The sequence below is a fragment of the Prionailurus viverrinus genome, chromosome X (genome assembly GCF_022837055.1).
Source record: "Prionailurus viverrinus isolate Anna chromosome X, UM_Priviv_1.0, whole genome shotgun sequence".
Lineage (NCBI taxonomy): Eukaryota > Metazoa > Chordata > Mammalia > Carnivora > Felidae > Prionailurus > Prionailurus viverrinus.
In genome coordinates, this window is record NC_062579.1 from 111,980,176 (window position 1) to 111,995,899 (window position 15,724).

At 39.4% G+C, this 15,724-nt stretch overlaps 1 long non-coding RNA gene across 3 annotated transcripts in view; it reads right to left on the bottom strand.

Annotated features, from left to right (window-relative positions):
• Positions 1-15,724, bottom strand: part of LOC125157648 (uncharacterized) — a 423,940-nt gene that overhangs the window by 12,023 nt on the left and 396,193 nt on the right. For 2 of the 3 annotated variants that reach the window (XR_007149029.1, XR_007149030.1), the window contains exon 3: positions 2,456-2,596. This is a non-coding gene — a long non-coding RNA (uncharacterized LOC125157648). Of the gene's footprint in view, positions 1-2,455; positions 2,597-3,553; positions 3,663-15,724 lie in introns of those variants that run through there. The other variant, XR_007149031.1, reaches the window with a different exon arrangement.

The following is a 15,724-nucleotide window of genomic DNA, read 5'->3' on the forward strand; positions in this document are numbered from 1 at the left end:
GCTGTCTCTCTCTGTCTCTCAAAAATGAATAAACGTTAAAAAAAAAAAAGGTTCTGGTCTAGAGTATGGGCAAGGGGGCCCTTTTAGCAGTTTGTATTTTTTTTGAAAGGCCTCTTTATCTTATTTTTCCCTTCATTCTCAGAAGATTGTGGGCTATGTTTGTATTTCAAAGACATGATGATTTACAAGTTCAAGAACAGAAAAAGAATGCAAGTTTTTCCTCAGACTTTTGGGGTACATTTGTCTATTATCAGAACTTTAGAAAAAGAAGTTTAGGATAAGTATTATTTAAAGTTTTCTTTCTTTTTCTTAAGTGCAAGACAATTTTGTTTCCAGTATCCTGATGTTTTACAAGATCTTGCAAATATGTGAAAGCAAATAGGAAAGGGTCTCAGTGGGTTTTGTGTTGCTTTCAGAGTTACGCTTTTGTTTTTCTAGAGTCAAGTTGTAAATTAAGAATTGTTGAATTTAATATAACTATGTTAGCTGTACTGGAATTAAAACAAAACAAAAGAATCGTTGATTTTAAGTCTTTTTCGTGTGCATTCCTGCCACCCTTCTGTAAAGAATTAGGTAGCCTTTTTCATTCTTATGCTTAGAGATCAATTTGCGCATTCAAGCACACTACTTTGAATTTGCCTTTCTATATCAGGGAGAAAGACCCTAAGATGGAAATGGAAAGATTTCTACGTTCTGCCGTCCAGGCACATGAATTCTTTAGCTGGAGGTCTAGGATCTGCCAAGGACGCCGCCCAGGAAGACCTGAAGCTGGCAAAGTCTGACCACAGAGCCCAGCAAAATGAGACTTACCGTTCATCCCAGGTGCTTCTGCTAAATTTACTTCCTGGCTTTTAGCATTTACACAAGTAATCTGTATACCCCAGGCCTGGAGATTAGAGGGGAGTGCTCTCTGTAAATCTTGTCGTTAAAGGCAAGTTAAACTAGGCAGCTGGGTGTTTCAGGGATTTTCTGGGGAAGGTGGAGGAATTTGAGGAGTTAAGGGAATTTGCTGAAGAGTAGGGGCCAGATTTTAAGAAAGGGAATTTATGCTGGACATAGACTTTACTTTTGTTCTATGTTTAATTCCTGTTCTTTCATTTATTTTGTTTTTTGTATCCACCTTTTAATTGTCAATAAAACAATTGTTAATTGTTTAACTGTCAATAAGACAATCGTTTAGGATGACAGTGGTCTAACATTCTTTTTCTTTTTCTTTTTTTTTGACAGTTAAAGAATAATTTTATTCCTATTACGGCATCTTGCATCATTATAAATTATTATAAAGATAAACTAAAATAGTGATCAGTTACTTTCTTTTTCTTTAAATACAGAAGTTTTGGGGCATCTGGTGGCTCAGATGGTTAAGCATCCAGACTCGATTTCGGCTCAGGTCACAGTCATGAGTTCAAGCCCCGCGGTGGGCTCTGTGCTCACAGGGCAGAGCCTGCTTGGGATTCTCTCTCTTTACCTCTCTTCCTCCCCCTTATCCTCAATCTCTCTTTAAAAATTAAATATAAGTAAACTTTAAGAAATGTATTTAGTTTTTCCAATTCAAAGGAGCCGTCATCCGGCCAGCGATGAGTAGGATCCATTAATCTCAATAGCCGCTCAAGTCAATAAGCCTTTTTATGGCTTAACGAAGGACACAAGAGGCATCGCACAAAGAGTGCAAAAAATGCAGCCATCACAAGATCCAGAAAGTTTACTCCCACAGTTAGTCTCAGAAAGCAAAGGCCTTCATTGTCACAGGGGGTAAGAATTGTGTAGTGAAAATGATGTCTCCCATTTCTCACGGGAACACGAGACACTTCCAATCATGGACCCGCCAATCTGTGACATGGGGCAGCCACTCCTAGAATGGGACCTTTCCAGTACTAACAAGACAACAGAGATTGAGATGACGAAGTCCCTTCATGCACTGGGTCCCCTTATGACAAACTCCCCTGAGAGCTGGCACAGCCAGACAAAAAGAACACTGGCTTGTGACATCGTGTCTCAAAATTCTAGTCTATTTGACCGGCCACCAGATGCTCTCACATATATGCACCTTTCAGACGGTAGAGGCTACAGAGAATATTCTTACTGCTCACAATGCCAAGCTCTCAGAACATTGAACAAGACAAAAGGAAAACCTCATGGTTTTCCTTCTTAGGACAAACACAAAAGACAGGCTAATATCTATATCTATATCTATATCTATATCTATATCTATATCTATATCTATATCTATATCTATATCTATATTAAACCATCTGTGGGAGTAAGAGGATCAATAGAAAACAGCAGTACTCAGTAACGAATCTTTAGGAAAGTTGCTATACCCAAAGAACTAATTCCACAAATCCTTTCTCCTGCTCATCTAAATGTAGAAAACGAAGGGACAAAAACTTTTACCTTCCTCTCTCCTGGGCATAGAAAGAAATCCAGGAGAGCTGACTTTGGTAAGAATTCTTACCTTCTGCTGGCTTCTGTCAGTTTTCTAGAATCTTGTCTGCAGGCTGCACAGTGAGTACGGTGTTTCGGTATCTCCCGGCTGGCTCACAGAACTGTAGGGTAAACAGATAAATTTCCTTCGAAGTTCTTGGCTAGACGTCCCCTGTAATAAAAGAGAGATTAACAAGAAAAAACATATTTAATGAATTTTCATATGCTCCAAAGATATGAGACCCACTGACAGTCTGGCATTTGAGGCTTCTATGCAGTATTGAGCTAAGAAGAAGGTAGAGAGAATGTTCAGTAAATAAATCTTTGCCAGGCTCCAAGGGGAGGCCTTTCTTTATCTTTATTTTTAAAAAATATTTATTTATGTATTTGTTTTTAATTTTTGTTTGATCTTTACTTTTGAGAGAGAGAGAGACAGAGACAGAGCATGAGTGGGGAGAGGGGCAGAGAGCGTAGGAGACCCAGAACCCGAAGTGGGCTCCAGGCTCGGAGCTGTCAGCACAGAGCAGATGGGGGGGCTCAAACTCATGAACCCCGTGAGATCGTGACATGGGCTGAAGTCCAATGCTTAACTGATTGAGCCACCCAGGTGCCCCCAGAGAGGTCTTTCTGACGTAAAACAAAATTATCTGTGGTGATGGCTCTCTTCTCAGAAGAGGCCCCCCCATCTAAATAACCTGTTATTATGGAAAGCCATCATTTGGAATGTCCAAGAGAGTACCTGAATTCAAACTATCCTGTAGCAAGCACAAGTTTTGTACCTCATTCATCCAAATATTCTACTTTTGACCCTAATTCTTTGGTTTCAAGTCAAGTGAGGAGAGTGGTTGATAATGGATGGAACTGTCCCCCAACCTTTCCATTCACAAGGACACAACCACGATGACAGTAAAAAGTTCTCCACATGCCCGGGCCTTTCAAAATTTCTAGATTACTTTCACTGATTATCTCTAAATTTTCACCACAGTCCCCCACATTTAAAACATTTCCCCTACTGTAGATCCACAGGAACTGAGATACAAAGAAGGGAAGTGAGATCCAGAAAATGGCACATAGAGAACCCACCCCCCTGGCCTCCAAGGATGAATTGGGAACTATTTCTCTCTTATACCTGAGCAGCCCATGGAAATCTCTGGACTTTGCTGTCTTCTCTACTCGATTAGGAATTTCTTACAGTGGAGAAGCTCATCTTATCCATTTCTATGTTCCCAGTGTGGGCCTGCCACAGGATGGATACTCAAAAAATATTTAATGAATGCATCAAATGTCTAATAAATAAACAAAAGGGTGAACAAATGAACAAATGGATGAATAAATGAATGACTGAATAGACAAACTAACCTGGATCTCCCAACGCTTTTGATAAACTGTGTCTCAAAGAATGACAATCAAACATAAAAATTATCTGTGCACTCTTCTCTTGCTCTTTCGTTTTCTCTCTCCCCCCTACTCACACACACACACACACACACACACACACACACACACACATGAGTGACTTTTAATTTGAAAGAACTTAAGAAAAAAGAAGACTGATTGTACAGAAACTTTCACACTGGGAACCGAAACTTGATGGAGATCAAAATCGGAGAATAGCAGATTCTACTTTTAGCTGTAACAGAACAGAGATCAGGGCCTGTGATAATAAATTTGTATTTTCAGAAGATATATTTTATAGACAGGCACTAAAATTTACTCCTTAAAAGTCATCCATATATCAATCACTTTAGGAGTAGTAAAATAAATGCATATCCATCCAGGAAACGGGGCATTTCACTTGCATGGATATTATAGGTATAAGATACAGTTAGCCAAACATCTCTTTCTTCAAGTTCCAATTGTATGTTTGGATGTGCTTTGGGTGATGGATGGCCCTTCTGTGCAATAAACAAGAAACAGGCTTTAGTAACTTTGTGCACTGTCTAGCAGACCAGGGAGAGCTGTGCTAACAGTTGCCAGTTTGGGAACAGGCCCATATCCTCTAGGATATAAGTACAACGGCTGTGAGATATTCAGGTGTGTGTTTCCTGCAGTTAAAAATGGACAAGGAGGGGCGCCTGGGTGGCTCAGTCGGTTAAGCGTCCGACTTCAGCTCAGGTTCACCATCTCGCGGTCCGTGAGTTCGAGCCCCGCGTCAGGCTCTGGGCTGATGGCTCAGAGCCTGGAGCCTCTTTCCGATTCTGTGTCTCCCTCCCTCTCTGCCCCTCCCCCGTTCATGGTCTGTCTCTCACTGTCTCAAAAATAAATAAAAAAGGTTAAAAAAAAAAACAAAAATGGACAAGGAAAGCAGATGAATGTCAACAAACACAAAACCACAACGAAACAAAAATAAAAACGTAAACTTGGTTCACTTTTCTAAGCCACGGGGGCATGTGTGATGGAAGGCCATGTTTGTGACATTCTAGCCCCTGGTTTTAACTCTCTAGTCCTGTCCTTTCCTTATCCAGTGTTGTCTCCCTTACCCTTCAACAGAGTGTTATGCAACTTAGTTGCTTTCTCTTCCCTTCAAAATAACACTGAATTTTGATTTATAATTCCGGAATGTCGTGATGCTGAATATTATAAAACAACCAGTGGCTTTCACAACAAAGCCCACATTTTTTTAAAAAAAATTTTTTTTTTCAACGTTTATTTATTTTTGGGACAGAGAGAGACAGAGCGTGAATGGGGGAGGGGCAGAGAGAAAGGGAGACACAGAATTGGAAGCAGCTCCAGGCTCTGAGCCATCAGCCCAGAGCCTGACGCGGGGCTCGAACTCACGGACCGCGAGATCGTGACCTGGCTGAAGTCGGACGCTTAACCGACTGCGCCACCCAGGCGCCCCAACAAAGCCCACATTTTTAACCAGGCAGCGGCTACTGGAGTAATGAGTCCCATAACTTGCCATACATTTACAATAGTTAGCAACATTTTTGCCACGTTGGATTTATCTAGATACGCACACGCGTGAGTGGATATTTGTGTATATGTGTGCTTTTTTCTTTGAACCGTTTGGAATTAAGTCCCAAGAGTCATGACTCTTCGTCCCTAAAATTTCAGCATGCCTCTTCTAAAATTAAAAACATTTTCCAAGATAGCACAACACCATTATCACCCTAAGAAAATCAATAACTTCTGCATCTCTTCTAACATAGAATTCCTTTAGGAAATTTCACTACTGGACCCTAGTTTTTATGTATTCTTCCAAAGCAGAATCCAATCAAGCTTTACTCATTGCATTTGGTTGTTATGTACCTTTTGTCTCAGTCCACAATATTGACTTTTTTATGACATTGACTTTTCAAGAAATCAGACCATTTACTTTGGATAATCTCCCACATTTGGAATTTATGCGCTTGTTTCCTCTTGGTAGCATAGAAATTGTTCCTGTATTCTAAACTGGAAGGTAAATCTTTGTGGCCAATTAGATTCAGGTAAAAAACGTGGGCAAATTCAGGTAAAAAATAAATCATAGGTGATGCCCTGCACTACGTGTGGTTTCACACGTCTTTTCTCTCCTTTCCTCCGTCAAAGCTTGTCTGGATTATTGCTCTAGCCCTCGGTAGTTTAGTCGAACTAGGAGCCAGGTATTGGGAACAGAGAAGTCATTACCTATTACTGTCTTTCTCCCTCTTTTTGTTCGGATCCCAGTAGACGTGCTTCAGACTGAACTTTACTTGCACTGCAATGCTGAACTCCTACAAACGTCCAGCCTATTCTCTTAAAACTGTCTTCGGGAGGCCATATCTTCCTGTCACTCTGCTTTCAAATAGGTCACTTTCAGGTTAAATTTCTTTTTCTTAGAGTTTTTCTAAAATTTAAGTAATCTCTATACCTAACATGGAGCTCGGACTCATGATGCCCAAGATCAAGAGTCACGTGCTCCACCAACTGAGCCAGCCAGGCACCCCCAGCCTACATTTCTCTCTCTCATCCACAAGACCTTATTGAAGGCCACAATAAGAAAATAACACAGGACAAGATACTGAATATGTCCTAATATTTTCTCTAATAGTATAACCTTAGTGGGATATGACTTATATACACTTTGGTTTTGTTTTTGAATTCTATGTTCAACCTATTAGTGTCATTTTGTTTTAGGTCTATCTCTTGTGTAGAGCACATAATTGATTTCTTAAAAAGTCATTGCATTTCTACTTATGTCTCATTGTCCAGGAGTTCCATCAGAGAGAGCTCCATGCATTTTCTAGCTCCGTATGGCAGACGAATTGTGTTTGCAAGAAACAAAGAAAATGATGTTAGGCAGGTCAACAACAGTGTCTGAAACGGAATTTTAAACCATTTATTTTTGTTGTCATGTCAAACAGATTTGGTCTCCTTTTGCTTATTTATTTTACTTTACTTTTGTTGTTATTGTGTTTCCTCTGTGTGTTCTTTCTTGTGTGTGTGTGTGTGTGTGTGTGTGTTTCTCCTCCTTCATTTCTTTTTTTTTTTTTCAATGTTTATTTATATTTGAGAGGGGGAAGGGGCAGAGATAGAGGGAGACAGAGCATCCATAGCATGCTCTGGTGTGGGGTTCAAACCCCCAAACAGTCAGATCATGGCATGAGCTGAAGTCTGATGCTTAGCTGAGTCACCCAGGTGCCCTTCATCCTTCATTTCTGATTTTCTTTATTTGAATCTTTCTCTCTCTCTCTCTCTCTGAGTCTTGTTAAAAGTTTATCAATTTTGCTGATCTTTTCAAAGAACCAACTCCTGGTTTCATTGATTTGTTCAATTGCTTTTTTTATTTTCTATTTTATTTCTGCTCTAATCTTTATTATTTCCTTCCTCCTACAGGTTTTGGGTTTTGTTCATTTTTTTTTTTCTAGCTCCTTTAGGTGTAAGGATAGGTTGTTTATTTGAGATTTTTCTTGCTTCTTGAGGTAGACCTGTATTGCTGTAAACTTCCCTCTTAGAACCTCTTTTGCTGCATCCCAAAGGTTTTGTACCATTCTGTTTTCACTTTCGTTTGTCTCCATGGATTTTTTGATTTCTTCTTTGATTTCTTGGTTGGTCCACTCATTGTTTAGTAGCATGTTGTTTTGCCTTCACGTATTTGTGTTCTTTCCAGATGTTTTCTTATGGTTGATCCCTTCTTTTTTTAAATATATATTTTTTTACATTTACTTATTTATTTAGAGAGCTAGTGTGTGGGGTAGGGGCAGAGAGAGAGTGAGAGAGAAAGAATCCCAAGCAGGCTCCACCATGTCAGCACAGAGCCCGATGGGGGCCTCACTCACGAACTGTGAGATCATGACCTGAGCTGAAGTCAGACTCTTAACCAACTGAGCCACCCAGGTGCCCCTCTTATGGTTGATTTCTAGTTTCATAGTGTTGCAGTTTTAAAAAATGCACAGTATGACTTCAATCTTTTTGAATTTGTTGAGAGTTCTTTTGTGGCCTAATATGTGACCTATTGTGGAGAATGTTTCATGTGCACTTGAGAAGAATGTATAGTCTGCTGTTTTTGGATGGAACATTCTGAATATACCTGTTAGAGCCATCTGGTCCAATAAGTCATTTGTAGTCACTGTTTCCTTGTTGCTTTTCTGTTTGGATGATCCAGCCATTGATGGAAGTGAGATTTTAAGGTCCCTTACCATTACTGTATCACTATCTTTTCCTTTATGTTTGTTATTAGCTGCTTTATGTATTTGGGTGCTTTCATGTTGGGTGCATATTTAAGAAGTGTTGGAAAATTTAGCACCCAAACTTCTACAGGCCCAGATTAGTGCATGATGCTCAATCATCCTTCCCCTGCCCCTTGGCTCTCTCTTACATAACGTGGCAAGAAACTTCTCAATGTTAGCTTGCCCCCAAAAGGCCAACCTTGCATTTTTCACTTAACCCTACAAGCCAGATCAAGATGTACTCTCAAGGGTAGCAAACTCCATATCTGTTATAGTTTGCTAAGTGCCTTAAAATGTAAGATAACAAACTGTTGTTTCCTTAAACTTAGTACTACAGAGGAAAAGTCTGAGGGCAGTCTGACACTTGTAGGCAAAGTGATTGTATAGATGTGTATCTGATTTTGTAAATGTTTACCTTTTTGAATAAACTTTTAACCTGATGTGTCTTAACTAGGCTACTTTTTATTATTTTGTCTCATTGACTGGTCCTTTCCATGAATTCCATAGGTCCTGTAGTTGGTGCTGTTAGGAGTTAATTGTTTCCAAGGTCTGCATGGATTTACTGGTGGAAATGCATCTAACTGTGCAATACTTCTTTTTTATATAGGTACTCAGAAACCATGTGTTAAAAAACCCATTATTAACATAATCTAATATTTCAAATGTGAAGTAACTGAAATAGCTCTTTGATAATCTATATTTTTGAATTATGTTAATGCACAGAATTCTGATTCCCCTAACACAAAAACTTTCATACTTAAAATATGAAATCAACATAACTTTTTAATTGAAAAATCTCAACAAACAGTATAATAATTGCATCAGGAGGGTACTTGAGGTATAGATCTTTGTTTCTATACTCTTGCAAGGAGGATTTTAACAAGGAAGATGTTGTTCATTATGTCAAGCTGAAAATATGAATATTACCTTTGTGTTCCTGACTATTTTCATGAGTTCCTGAAAATGTCACCCAATTAGAAGTAATTCTCTAAAATATAAAAATCTTAAACTTTTTGAGTATTTTGTCATATATGCACGTTGAAAAGCAACACTGATCCCTTCACTTAGACATGTCTGTAACTGACAAATACCTAAGTAGATCAGCCTTTCCTCATCATTAAGAAAAGTGAAAAGACTGGGAAAAAGTATTTACAATACATATATCTAATAAAGATTGTTATCCAGAATATATAAAACTACATCTATAACTGAACAATGAAAAGGTAAATAACTCAATTAAAAACCACACAAAAATTGGGGCACCCGGGTAGCTCAGTCGGTCGAGAATCCGAGTTTGCTCAGGTCATGATCTCACGGTTTGTGAGTTCAAGCCCTGCATCGGGCTCTCTGCTGTCAGCACAGAGCCTGCTTCAGATCCTCTGTCCCCCCTCTCTCTGCCCCTCCCCTGCTCGCGTGCTCTCTCTCAGAAACAAGTAAACACTAAAATAAATAAGTAAATAAATAAATAAAAGCCACACAAAAATTTGCACAATCTTCACAAACAAGATCTGTAGATGGCCAAAGAGAACACGAAACAATATTCAAAAAGGAATGCCAATTAAAACCATAAAGACATCAGTACATTTATACTAGAATGGCTAAAATTAACAAGAACGATAATACCAAGTATTGGTGAAAATATGGAATAAATTGGAATTCTTGTAACTTCTGGTGAAACCGTAAAATGGTACGTATACTTTGGAAAACAATTTGGCAGTTTCTTACAAAGTTAAACATACACTTACCATATGACTCAATAATTCCACTCATAAGCATGTACCCAAGAGAAATTAAAACACATTTACACAAAAACCTGTGCATGAATGTTCATAGTAGCATTATTCACAATAGGCAAAATCTGGAAAGATCCCCAGTGTCCTTCAACTGGCCAAAGAATAAATAAACTTTGGTCCATCCATGCAGTGGAATAGTACTCAGCAATAAAAGGAAATGAACTATCAATTCACACGCAACATGGATAAATCTCAAAGGTGAACAAAAGAAATCAGATACAAGTAACCCATACTGTCTGATTTCATTTATATGACATTTTGGAAGTTAAATCTAATCTACAGTGACAAAAAGAAGATTGTAGGTCTCAAACACTGTTGGGAAGGAATAATTGATTTCAAAGGGGCTGGGTAAAACTTTCTGGGGTCATGGAAATATTTTATACCTTGATTACGATGATGGTTACATGGCCATATATTTGCCAAAACTTGTTAAACTGCACCTTTGAAATGGGTACATTTTATTCTATACAGATTGTAACGCAATAAACTTTATATAAAGATTAAACTAAGAAAATGACAACTTAAAAATAAGAAAGAATGTAAGACTATAACCATAGTTAGAATCTGTTTCTACTGTCACCTCAATGTGTACCTCTAAGTCATGCTCCCAAATTGCCAAACAACCTGTATACACTCAGATCAACATGAGGTCAGTGCCCGACAATCCTTGTCCCTACTCTAGATCCCTGGCCTGGCACCCAGCATACACTCCTCAAACAGCCCAGAGTTCCTTACTTGTTTTGACTCCACATGCTGGGTCCTTTTTGAGTACAATGGAATCACAAAAAGTCCTTGAGTCTTCTCACTGCATTTTCTTTCAAGGTGACAATGATCATTGTCACGAGGATCAGTTGGAGTGGGAGTAAACTCTGACCTTTGCTATACTGTAGGGTAGCAGCCTGGAGCTTCGGAAAAATTATTTTGTTTCCTTAGAGAATAATGGGCGAGGTCACCGTTGAAAATGTCCCCAGGCTACACTGAAAAAAGGAGTTTGAGATTCCAACTGCCAGGCTTCCTAATCAGCACTTCTGCTCCCGTGTGCGGTGAGTGAGTTCTTAAATGGCACTGATTCATATGTGAGCCCCATCTCATTCTGTGATTTGCCTGATTCTTAGGAATTTCACTGCCAGAGGCAAGCTTCAAGATCTAGAGGTAAATCTAGGCAAGTCTTGCTGTACACAGGGGATAAGATTTCCTTACGAAGGGGAAACACAAGAAACACACACACAACAGCCACCACTACCAACATTCCAGTGACCGCTGAAGTTATGAAATATTTGACCCACATTCTAGGCTTAAAAGTCCAGAATCTCATGCTTTTCTGTTGTGACAAGGCAACATTTGTTGCTTTATCCGGGGGTGTTTTCTAACACTTTCTGTGTTAGAAGGATGTGGCAAAGAACAATGTAAGTGTACAAATCATATTAGTAGTGGATGGGTTTTTACAATGGGAAAGGAATTCTTTGCTTCAAAATTGGATTCATTCCTTGACCTTCCTTGAAATAGTGAATTCCCTCACCATGTTTAAAAATGTAGGTATTCTATGAGCTTCAAAACTTAGATTTGCAGATCTAAAAACACAGAGAACAAGCTGATGGTTGCCAGAGGGAAGGGGGTGTGGAAGGATGGGCAAAATGGGGTAAGGCAAGAGGAGGGTGCAGCTTCCGGTTATGGAATAAATAAGGGGGTAGGAGGTACAGTAGGGAATGTAGCCAACGGCATCATAATAGCATTGTATGGCCACAGATGGTGGTGAGCACATTTGTGGTGAGCACAGCATAACATAGAAAGAAGTTGAATCGCTACGTTCTATACCTGAAACTAATGTAATATTTTATGTCAACTATATTAGAATTAAAAAAAAATTTTTAAACCTTAGATTTGCATGAGCTTTTCAGGAACACATCAGGAAACACATTGGTTTACATTACTATTGCTGCTGTAACAAATTATCACAAACTTAGTGGCTTAAGACACACAAGTGTATTCCCTTACAGTTCCGGAAGTCAGAAAGTCTGAAATGGGTCTCACTGGGCTAAAGTCAACTTGTTGCATTCGTTCTGGAAACTCCAGGGAAGAATTCATTTCCTTGCTTTATTCACCTTCTAGAACTCATCTACATTCCTTTTCTCATGGCCCCTTTTTCCTTCTTCAAAGCTGGCCGCATAGCATCTTCAAAACTCTCCTCTGACCTATGTTTGTATTCTTACATCTCCTTCTGAGACCTTCTTGCCTTCCTTTTATAAGGACGTTTTTGTATATTCGTCTTACCCCAATCATCCAGGACAGTGTTCCCACACCAGGATGCTTAGCTTAATCACATCTGCCAAGTCCCTCGTGTCATGTGAGATAACAACATAGGTACGGGTTTCTTGCATTAGGACGTGGACATCTTTCTAAGGCCATTATTCTGCCTAGCACATACAGTGGCATGCTATTTTCTAGGTAATTTTTTAAAAGCATGCCGATAAACGGATTCATAAAGTTCTCTCTCCCTGGGTATGGAGCTGTAGTGTGGGAACAGTTGATACTACTTGTCTATGAGCTAGATTTAGAATAAGCCAGTGACAGAGGATAGAAAGTCAAAAACATTAAGTCGCAGGGCACCTGGGTGGCTCAGTCGGCTGAGCATCTGACTTCGGCTCAGGTCATGATCTCACAGAGCGTTAGATCATTCTTTTACATGTTTGAGTTACCCAAATCCGTCCCCCTGCTGAAAGAACAGGCTGCATTATTTATTCTTTAATAGCAGAGAATCTCAACATATCTCTTAGCTCTCTGGAGGTCACTTGGACTTTAAGAAACTGTTCTGTCATTACTGAGCCATAAAACCTAGCAACCCATGCCTGCTGCCTGAGTCGAACACCAGAGGCTAAACTGGATAAAACAGTGCATTAATTACGGTCTAGTATCACCAGCACTTGGTTAGGGGAAATGTGGCTGGCTGTATGGAACCTTCAAAATACATTGAAAGATAAAACACTCTCATAACAGTAACAGCAAAAACATTTTTAAAATAAAAATTCCTGATCCCAGTTCCCGTGTGTACACACTTCTGGCTTTGACATACTTGGAATCATAACACAGATACGTACTTGCACTCGGCTTTTGACACCTTACCTAATATCTTTATTTCTTTTCAGGTAACTATGTAATAGTCATAATTTTCATTGTAATGGCTACAGTGTATTCCACAGCACAGGTGTAACGTTATCTTTTGGATTCTGTAACTGGACACTTGTGTTGGTCCCCCTTTTTAAGCATTTATAAACACGGTTGTAATGAGCATTTTTGTGGATGTTTTTCTTAGGGAGTGGGGGCATTATCTTCTTGGGATAATTTTTGAATGTCAGTATTATGGAGTTTCAAAACGCATACTGGGGAGGCTTTGGTCCACATTCATACTTAGAGAAAATCCCACTAGAGACAGGGAAATTATTTTTAAAAAGTGCTAATAATATTTTCATTCCAACATTCATACCAGGCCTGACATCATTTTCCTGAGGACAGAGATAAGATTGAAGAATATGCCAAACGCGTCCAGAGGTTAAATTATACACAGATTACTGTTGATCACATAGAAAAGATTATGTAAGTAAGGGGGAGAAGTTTTCCCTTCTTCCCTTCTAGGCTCTTTGGCTGGTCTAATAAGTTAATTGACATAACACGGATTAACAGGAGAAAAAATTGAATTTCATACTCACAGGAGCTTCGTGTAAACGTGAGAGGTTCAATGACAGGCAACTGAGGCTTCTACGCCATTCTGAGCTAAGCCAACAGGGGTGGGGCTGCGGGGCTTCAAAGGGAAGGAAGACAATTCACAGGAAGATGGTTTGGCACGGCTCGCCATGCAGGCAATGGGACACAGTGAGGAATCTGATGCACACCTAGCCCTGACTCTGTACTTACCTCTGGTGGTAGCTCTCTTCTTGAAGAATTGTGGAGGATTACAAGAATTTAAAGACTGAATTTAAATTTTTTTTTCAACGTTTATTTATTTATTTGGGACAGAGAGAGACAGAGCATGAACGGGAGAGGGGCAGAGAGAGAGAGAGAGAGACACAGAATCGGAAACAGGCTCCAGGCTCCGAGCCATCAGCCCAGAGCCTGACGCGGGGCTCGAACTCCCAGACCGCGAGATCGTGACCTGGCTGAAGTCGGACGCTTAACCGACTGCGCCACCCAGGCACCCCAAAGACTGAATTTAAAGAGACTGTGGCGATGGAGCAAATTATGAAATTATGTACACAACTCGCGTAATATGGTTTATCTTCAATTACAGGCTAAATATTTAATTTAACAATGATTACTCCTCTTGTGAGCATTAGTTCTTAACGAATAGGGCACTGAATTCCATATATGTTGTCATAAGCTACAAAGCTGGAGTGGTAGCAATGAGAAAGAATGAAATCTGGCCATTTGCAGCAACGTGGATGGAACCGGAAGGTATTATGCTGAGTGAAATAAGTCAGGCAGAGAAAGACAGATACCATGGTTTCATTCATATGTAGAACTTGAGAAACTGAACAGAAGACCATGGAGGAAGGGAAGGGGCAAAAAATACTTACAAACAGAGAGGGAGGGAAGCAAAGCACAAGAGACTCTTAAATACGGAGAACAAACTGAGGGTGGTGGGGTGGGGGGAGGTGGCTGCGGGAGAGGGGAAAGTGGGTGATGGGCACTGAGGAGGGCACTTGTTGGGATGAGCACTGGATGTTGTATGTAAGCCAATTTGACAACAAATTATACTCATGAGAAAACAAAATTGGAGTGATAATAGAGACATGTTAGAATTCTTAATATCTAGATCTATGTCTATGTTTATATCTATATCTATATCTGTATCTCTATTAGTGTCAGTAATAGAGTGTAAGGCAAGAAGTAGGTTTGATTTTATCAGATTATGGAATGGAAGCAATTTCTAATACATTCTTCATGCTGCTTGCCATCTTACTCTTAATTCAAATGTACAAGGAGGAAAGACATTTTGTGAAAATCGGCAGGAAGATACTTAAACAAAAGAAGTGAGCCACGTGTTAAAGGTTCCGAGAAGTGGGGGAAACGCTGCAATACTTTGAGACCTTTTCCAGTTTGAATTTCGTTTCATTATGTAGCTGCACATTGTTTACCTAGTGAATTCCCAGTCAAATGTAATTCGACTTTTAAGTAGGAAATATGACCAATATATACCAAGCATTAACAGGCGGGCTGCCTGGTCCATAAGGTGAGAGACGTAAGAATTCACACTAGGGAGAAAGATGATTGGCTACTGTTACGGAAGAGACTATCTTCCAGGGCAATGGCTCTCCCTGACTACAATGAGTGGATCCACCAGAGAATTCCTGATGCAGCCACCTTTGCTTAATCAAAGAGAATACTGATGTATTCAAAATTTAAACCGCACTGGCTGCAGATCCCGTTATATAGCACTGAGAATAAAAGTCGCAAACCCAAATTTTTGCTACGGGCTATTGAAATGATAGTAATGATGGGTTTCCTGAAAGGAGAATCTTTAGGATATGAGGAGCTACTACTAATTTGTAAACCGTAGAGAATTTACATCAAGTGGCAAGATTAATCTTGGTGAATGACAGTAAGCTTTCCTCGAGAAATTGCTTTGTTGTTAAGATATTCATTTCTATGTGACTTGTCATTTCATTCATATTTTAAACATATAACTTTTCATTCATTCATTCATTCATTCATTCATTCATTCATTCTCTCGTTTATTCATTCAAAGTATTAAGTGCCAGATACCGTGGATATATTAGTGATCAGGATAGATACAAAATCTTTGCTCTGTGAAACTTACTTCTAACAGATATCTTTTTATGACACAGATTTTTTTCCTAATACAAAACATCAAAAGGGCTCTTC